The sequence below is a fragment of the Ipomoea nil genome, unplaced genomic scaffold, assembly GCF_001879475.1.
Source record: "Ipomoea nil cultivar Tokyo-kokei standard unplaced genomic scaffold, Asagao_1.1 scaffold3238, whole genome shotgun sequence".
NCBI lineage: Eukaryota > Viridiplantae > Streptophyta > Magnoliopsida > Solanales > Convolvulaceae > Ipomoea > Ipomoea nil.
The window spans coordinates 1,522,386-1,531,928 of record NW_017619666.1 but is presented as its reverse complement, the minus strand read 5'-3'; positions in this window follow the sequence as shown (position 1 = coordinate 1,531,928).

The following is a 9,543-nucleotide window of genomic DNA, read 5'->3' as shown; positions in this document are numbered from 1 at the left end:
ATGTTGTAATTTTCAGCAATTTCATAATTGTTATGTTGTTTATAGAAATTACAAATTTATGTTCTAAAATATTAAATAACTTATGTTATGTGTATTTAATTTATAAAATAGATATTTATGATATATAATATTTAATTATATATTTAAACGTGGTTCACACTAAATTGTGGTCCAAGGTACACAATATTTTTGGTCCATGGACCACCATGTAATTTGCCTTTTAATGTGTCTTACTGACACTAATTACATGAATATGTTGTATTGTCTTACAAGTGTAAGTGCGTTATGTGTACCAAAATGTGAATAAATTTTGTAGTACGATATTTATTTTTTATGATAATGTTACTCATTGTCCACACAAATTTGTCCAGGATGATCCACTGCCATAAATTTTAATATAATTTATGCCTTATAATTTTTGCCTTTTCAATTATAAATTGTGTACACAAAAATTGAAATTAATTATGTGATGTGTAATTAATTGGCAAACTTTCGAATTTTGTTAACTTATTATGTTTATGTGTACTTAATTTATAAATTTGCTACTTATGTTATTTTAATACAATGAATACTACACATTATCAGTAAATTGATGGAACAACAAATATTTTGTCTTTTAATTTGAACGTGATTTATATCATTTACAAGTTTATGTGGTTCAATTTCAATTTTATTAGGTTATGTGATGTGATATGAATTTACGTAATGTCATAATTTTTATTTTTATAATTTGTTATTCTATTTCACAGAGAATACTTGCTTGACTTCACCATCAACAAGTAATGATTCGCATAATGTAGAGCAACCTACACCATTGCCGCCGAACACGTCCTTCAATTGCTTGGTGTTTGACTGAAAATATCACACCATTGAGTAACATCACAAACGGTAAATCATCTACAATTGAGTGATATACATTATTTGTGAATGTACATATCCTGTTTATTATATTATGATCGAATATTATTGTCAAATTATTTGGTTGTATTAATATTATATAAGGCATATTAATGTTTATGAATTACATATGATTACAGTAGGTTCTTCCCAAACACACGTAATTTCTTCCAACCGGCAAGGAATTGTTCTTGAAGTGAAACAAAACACAATATCCACCATACCGGAGTCGTGCTTAACTGGTAACGTCGTAGACTAATATGTTATATAATCTTAAAACATTTAAAAGATAGGTATATTTGTTAATTTGAATATTGTATTAAATTTAGGTTGTAGATCACCACATCAAGTTCATATTGGTAAAACAATACATGGTTCGGCAATTGAAGAAGGACATGTAATTCAAAGAGATTTGCTATCAGCCTTTGAAGAGGAGTCTGTCCCTTTACGTCTACAAATTCGCAATGACGTCATACCAGGTAACATTACTAACCAAATATGTTTTTAACGAATTATACTAAACTCAAATTGAACGCTGTCATTCAGTTCATATTCATTTATAGTAATGTTTATATATTCAGATTTAAACATTCCGATTGACGATGAGGAATCTATCCCTTTACGCAGTCCAATGCCAAACCCGTGCATACCAGGTACTCTTATGACCTGTATATTTTCGTAACGAACGCTACCATAGTCAAATTTAACACTTGCACATTTCATTAGTTAATTAAATTTTTTTCGTTCGTATACAGATTTAAACATAACAATTGACGATGAAACGCATAACTTCGATACCGGAACATCCTCTGTTCATGCAAATGGTATTTTTGTTCGTATACATATTTAAACATAGCGATGCATGTACACTTTTTTTGGAAGAATATTTAAACAACAATTTGTTTGCAGAAGAGTATTATGATTTCGGTGATGCAAGCAATAGTTGTGTCCATTGTGGGGCGTTGTTTTGGGTCGAGGAAAGGAAGAAAAACTATTCCTCTAAAGGTCCACTGATGTTTCCATTGTGCTGCAACAATGGCAAGATTAAGTTACAGGAGAATGCGTTGCTACCTAAAGGTATATTTGACCTATTTTTTGGCAATGATGAATTATTAAAAAAATTCCTCCAGGACATCAGAACATACAATGCCATGTTTTGCTTCACATCAATGGGCGGAAAGATAGACAAGAGATTGAACAAGGGCGGAGCACCACCTGTGTTCAGGTTAAGTGGTCAAAACTATCACTTAATGGGCAGTCTCCTACCAGAAGACGGAAAAGAACCACATTTTGCTCAGTTGTACATATACGATACGGCAAATGAAAAGAACAACCGTATAAAGGCTGTGAGGTAAGCATAGAACTTTTTTTTCAATTAAAATGTGATATTTTATCTATCAGCTTAGCAATGCATTGATGCGTGATTGTAGGGGTAGAGTTGATCAAGATGACATTCACGTAGAAATAGTGAATGTCATTCAGAATGAGTTGGATCAAAATAATGTTTTGGTTCAGTCTTTTCGGATGGCTAGATCTGAGCTTGATAGTAACCCATGCGCTGAAGTCAAAATAAAGTTATTAGGGAAACGCACTAAAGATGCAAGGACATACAACCTGCCTCAAGTGTCTGAAGTAGCAGCGTTAATAGTTAGAGATCTGGATACCAGTATTAGTGAGCGTGATATTGTTGTTCAAGCTAAAGGTGGGAAATTGCAAAGAATTAGTGAATTAAATCCTTCATACCTCCCACTGCAATACCCCCTGTTGTTTCCATATGGTGAAGATGGATATCGGGAAGACATTGCATTCTCTAACGTACATAGCAGTCGTTCAGCTGGTGGTCGACATAGGATTAGTCCCAGGGAGTATTTCTGCTATCGGTTACAGACAAGAGATTCTATTACCAGTACGTTGTTATTTGCAAAGCGCCTGTTACAACAGTTTGTGGTAGATGCATACACGATGGTGGAGTCTGGAAGACTCATTTATATCAGGACACATCAAAAAAGCTTAAGATGTGAATCATACAGTGGATTGACTGATGCTTTAACCAGGGGTGAAGTAAACCCTGCAGCACAAGGTCGAAGAATAATACTACCCTCAAGTTTCACAGGTGGTTCTCGGTACATGATACAAAACTACCAAGATGCCATTGCAATATGTAGATGGATTGGTTATCCGGATCTATTTATAACATTTACATGCAACCCAAAGTGGCCTGAGGTACAACGTTTTCTAAAAGATCGCAGGTTGAAAGCCGAAGACCGACCTGACATAATCTGCCGTTTGTTCAAGATGAAGTTGGATTCTTTGATTGCTGATTGTCGAAAGAATAAACTTTTTGGCTCTGTTGCTGGAGGTAATATTTTAGTTTAAGTTCACACTCATGTGTTTACAATTAAGAAAAATTACCATACGTTGATTTTTTTTTTTTTTTTGTTTCTGTTACAGTTATATATACAATTGAGTTCCAAAAGCTGGGTCTCCCTCATGCTCATATATTGCTTTTTTTGGGAAAGAATCAAGACGTTAGTGATGTTGTTACGCTAGATAAGATAATTTCTGCAGAGATACCAGATGAAAAGACAGATGTGCAATATTACAAAGCGGTGGAGGAATTTATGATGCATGGGCCATGTGGAAAAGCAAGGACAAATTCTCCATGTATGGTAAATGCACGATGCTCGAAACATTTTCCTAAGAGATTTGTTGAGAGTTCTACATTTGATGCTGATGGGTACCCGGTATATAGAAGGAGAGACAACGGCAATATAGTTACAAAGAACGGGATCGCATTGGACAACAGGTATGTTGTACCACACAACAGACATTTATTGCTTAAGTATAAGGCTCACATAAATGTGGAGTGGTGCAACCAGTTACGCTCAATCAAGTACCTGTTCAAGTACGTTAACAAGGGTCATGACAGAGTAACTGCAGAATTCTACAACACAACCGGTGATGAAGAAAAGGGGAAAGCAATAGATGAGATCAATATGTACTACGATTGTAGGTACATATCACCATGTGAAGCAGTTTGGCATTTGTTTGGTTTTGATATACAGCTTAGGGCGCCTTCAGTTGAAAGGTTAAGCTTTCACCTTCCAAATCAACAGAGCGTGATATTTTCAGATGACGATCCTGTCGAGAACATTGTAAATAGACCAACAATAGCACAAAGCATGTTCTTAGAATGGTTTGAAGCGAATAAAACTTTCCCAAATGCAAGAGAGCTAACTTATGTTGAAATGCCCACAAAATTCGTTTGGAAGAAAGACGTCCGAAAATGGCAACCAAGGAAAAAAGGTTTCTCAATTGGTCGGATATTTTATGTTCCCCCAGCTACTGGCGAAATATTTTATTTGAGGTGTCTCTTGAATAAAATACGTGGGCCTATAAGTTTTGAAGATATCAGGACTGTAAATGGTGTCATCTATGACTCATTTCGAGACGCGTGTTATGCAAGAGGTTTAGTTGATGACGATAACGAATATGTTGATGCAGTTGAAGAAGCCAGTCATTGGGCGTCAGCAGATCAACTGAGGAGACTATTTGTTACATTGCTAATGAGTAGTTGCATGGGTAAACCTGAGACCGTTTGGTATGCTGTGTGGCCACATTTGTCAGATGATGCACAATTCAATATCCGGAAACAATTGCACAATAGAGGTACTCATACATTCCACCACTACTTTTCGTTATATTAATATCACCATATAAAGTTAAATTAAATCTAGGGATGTTAAATATTAAACTCTATATAACATTATGCAGATTTTGTGTTGAGCGATTCGCATAAAATGAACTTTGCTTTAGTGGAGATTGAAAAACTATTATCTATTCATGGAAAGAGTTTGAAGGACTATCCTGAAATGCCTGCTGCAAGCTGTACTGCATTACATATTATATCGAACAGGTTTATACAGGAGGAATTAGCATACGACTGTTTGGAACAAGAGAAAGATAACCTGGAGTTGGTAAGTCAATTAACTGATGAGCAAAAGGTCATATACAATGAGGTGTTAACCGATATTGATGGCCAGTTAGGAGGTTTATTCTTCGTTTACGGTTATGGAGGTACTGGAAAGACTTTTTTGTGGCGTGCATTGTCTTCCGCACTAAGGTCTAAAAGAGAGATAGTGTTAAATGTTGCATCCAGCGGTATAGCGTCGCTTTTATTACCAGGAGGCAGAACTGCACATTCTCAATTTGCCATACCGATTTCTGTTAATGAAGATTCAACCTGCAATATAAGTTACGGCAATCAGCTGACCGAGCTTATTGTGCAAAGCAAGTTGATCATATGGGATGAAGCTCCAATGATGCACAAATTTTGTTTTGAAGCCCTAGTTCGAACTATGAGAGATTTGATGCGTTTCCAAAATCCAAGGAGTTATGACATGACATTTGGTGGTAAAACAGTGGTGCTAGGTGGAGATTTCAGACAAATTTTACCAGTCATTCCGAAGGGTACTAGACAGGATATTGTCCGTGCTAGCATTAGCTCCTCATATCTATGGAAATCCTGCAAAGTATTGCGACTGACTAAGAATCTACGACTAAGAAGTGTACAATCAGAAATCGAGTGTCGAGAGATCGACGACTTTGCAAAATGGATAGCTAATATAGGTGATGGAACGGTCGGTATTCAATTTGATGGTGGGTCAGATATTACAATTCCTGAACGTTTATTGCTCGAGTGTGAGGATGACCCTATTGCCACAATTGTTGATAGCACCTTCCCGAATTTTAGACAAGGGATGGTTGATCTGTCATACCTCAATGATAGTGCAATTTTGGCTCCAACATTGGATGTCGTAGATAGCATTAACGAATACATGAATGACCATAATCCGGCTGAGGGAAAGACATATTTGAGTTGTGATTCTGTTTGTAAATCAGATTCAAATGTTGATATGTTAGCAGATTTGCACACTCCAGAATTCTTGAATGGCCTTAGATGTTCTGGAGTACCAAATCATGCTTTGACATTGAAAGTTGGGTCACCTGTTATGCTTTTGAGAAATATTGATCACACACTAGGATTATGCAACGGTACAAGGTTGATTGTTACTAGGTTAGCTGATCACGTGTTGGAAGGCAAGATCATGAGCGGTACAAATGTTGGAACAAGAGTATTAATTCCTAGAATGTCACTGACACCGTCAGATCCGAGATTGCCTTTCAAATTTCAACGGAAACAATTCCCGTTGATGCTATCTTATGCCATGACAATTAATAAAAGTCAAGGACAAACACTTTCTAGAGTGGGATTGCTGTTGAAAAAACCTGTCTTTAACCATGGACAATTGTACGTAGCGGTTTCAAGAGTCAGTAGCCCAAGGGGTTTGAAAATTTTAATTTGTGATGAAAATGTACAATGTCTTAATACGACTAAAAACGTTGTGTACAATGAAGTATTCAACAATGTATAATATAATACGCAATGTTTTATTCCTATTTTTCGTTCGGTTAGTAATTGTAGTTTTCTTTTTATTATTATTTTATACGACTTTTCTATATAATATATACGTACCTTTGCATCGCAGTGGGTTCAACAAATACAGTGTAAAAGAATTAAATAATGTCCAATACAAATTAAAAATTCATTATTTCAAATATAGTAAGTACTAAAAATCTATATCTTTTCATATAAGTAGATTATACTTAATATAATACACAGTATATATATAGCCGTGCATCGCACGGGTGCAACTACTAGTTTAGGTAAATGGAGCAAACCATTTGACCAGTTCCTTACTATTTAATGTGTTGACCGTGGGACAGAGGATTAGTTATACAATTGCTATTCACAAATAATTATTCTAAATGGCCAATTGTCATATAGTGTGAATAGTATCCCAATTACCATTCTAAATGGATGGTCATCCGCTTGAACCTGGATAGTGAAGGCTTTTTCTTTGGGCTGAAAATATTTGAGAAAATATAGAACACATTCTAAAGGCAAATTATGCTGTGCATCCGTATGCACCCTGCATGGTGCATATGGATGCAAAAACGACGTCGTTTTGCATAAAACGAGCGCCCTACATAAAAAAATAAAAAAATAAAAAAAAAATCAGTTTCGATTCCCAGCAACAACATTATGTTATTCATTTTTAGTTCATTCATTTTGGATTTTTTAGTTATGAAATTCTGGAATTGTAGTTATGCAATTCTGGATGTGTAGTTATGAAGTTATGGATGTGTAATTATGAAGTTATGGATGTGTAGTTATGCAATTCTGGAATTATAGTTATGCAATTCTAGAAGTGTAGTTATGCAATTCTGGATGTGTAGTTATGCAATTCTGGAAGTATAGTTATGAAATTATGGATGTGTAGTGAAATTATGGATGTGTAGTTATACAATTCTGATTTTTTTTTTTTTTAAGTTAGACGCCAAAACGACGTCGTTTTTGCATCCGTATGCACCATGCATGGTGCATACGGATGCACAGCATAACGCTCCCATTCTAAATGGATGGTCATACGCTTGAACCCGGATAGTGAAGGCTTTAGATGGCAAATTATATCGTGCACCGCGGTGCATAATCGATTACGCACCGCGCATCAAACACTACATTGTGTCTAAACCGACACTGTCAAAACGACGTCGTTTTATTTAATGAAAAGAAACAGAATCTTCGCAAAAAATAACTCTGTTCTTCAGTTTCATTTTGTATACACTGCAGTTTCAGTTCAAGACAACTACAATTTTATTTCGATATAACTACAGTTTCATTCAATCTTTATACACTCAAATATGTGAAAATGTTATTTAATTTTATTTTATATACACTATAATTTCATTAAAACACAACTACATGATCATTTGAATATAATTACAGCTTTATTGTACAATATACACTCAAATATGTGAAATGTTATTTAGTTTCATTTTATATATATTGTAGTTTCATTTCACCACAACTACAATATCATTTTGATATAACTGTAGTTTTATTTGATAATATAAAAATAATACGTGAGTCAGTATCGATTTAGACACACTGTAGTGTCTGATGCACGGTGCATAATAGATTATGCACCGCGGGGCACGTTATAACGACCCGCTTTAGATTCTTTGGGCTAAAAATATTTGAGAAAATAAAGAACATATATACTTTATAAAAAGTCACGAGTATTTCAAAACAAAAAATTACTCCAAATGTAATAAAAAGACAAATCACACAAATACCATAACTATCCAAACATTTAATTACCAAATCATTCATCCAAAAGGTTGAACCCCAACCCTAAGGGCCCCCCACACCCCGCCCCGACAGAGCATTTGGGAGAATGTAAATCATGGTGACTCAACTGAACATGAACCACAGAGGCTAGACCGGTGCACACTGCGCACAAGGAGCTCCCTCACTTTGAGAGGTTGCTCACACACTGCCGCTGGTGAGACTATCCAAACATTTAATTACCAAATCATAAATATATATAATGCTACTTTTCTTGAGTTAATTGTAATATGTAACTTATGAATGTTAATATTCTCTGTATTATTTGCACTAAAATTTATAATAAGTGTCGAAACTTGTATATGCATGTATGTTTATATACTCTCCAGAATATATGTTTTCTGTCAATATGTTTATATTTCCCCCGTTTTATGTGTTAAAAATCCCCGAACTACATATCAAAATCTATATTCCGAAAATCAAAATTGAAAATATATGAATGATTTATGAGTACAAATAATTGTTGTTTACATATTGTGTATGTTTTTTTTTACTGCAATTTTCGAAACATATCTGTGTTTTTTTTACATACTGTGTTTTTTCCCAAACATCTGTAAATAAAATTAATAAATAAAATCAATCAAACCTCGATGATCGGAGTCGATGGCTCGATTTGTGTTCACGATTTCAACGATCGGCGATGGCGGAAGCGGCTTAGTGCGCCAACGTTTGGTGATTGGCGGCGCCGCTGCTCTGAGATGGTAATGACGATCGGTGGTAGTGGCAGCGATGGAGGCTCCGGGCTGATCGGCGACGACAAGCTGTGATAGAGGTTCCGGCCATAGCGGCGGCACGATTCGACGAACGATCGATGATCTGCCGGTTGCGACGTTGATCAGGCGGTGATGGCAATAGCCTGCCGTTTCTATCTTCTCTTTGCAGGCTAAATTTTTTTAAACCTAATCTTTTATCCCATTTATCTTAATTGGGACAGCATTATTTTAGTTCATTATTCGTTTTTTTCCTTGGGCCAAAAATTGTGATATTTTCTACCATGAGCCTATTATTGGGCCTATTTTTTTTTCTCTCAATCATATTGTGGGCTGGTTTTAGGATAATAAAATATTCCTAATAATTTTTTGTAGATTATGGTTGCCTTAACTAAGCGTGAATTTACTGAATTGGCCCTAGACTGGAGCAACTATTTGACTTGGGCTCTTGATGTTGAGATCTATCTCACATCAACTGAGCTACAAGGTACTATTATTGCTGATTCCACAAGTGATGCGGCCCAGAAGGCCAAAGCACCAATCTTCCTCCGCCACCATCTTAATCATGATCTTAAGAATGAATATCTTACCGAAAAGGACCCCTACATTTTATGGAAATCCCTCAAGGACCGCTTTGATCAACAAATATCACTTGTCCTCCCCCAGGCACAATATGACTGGCTG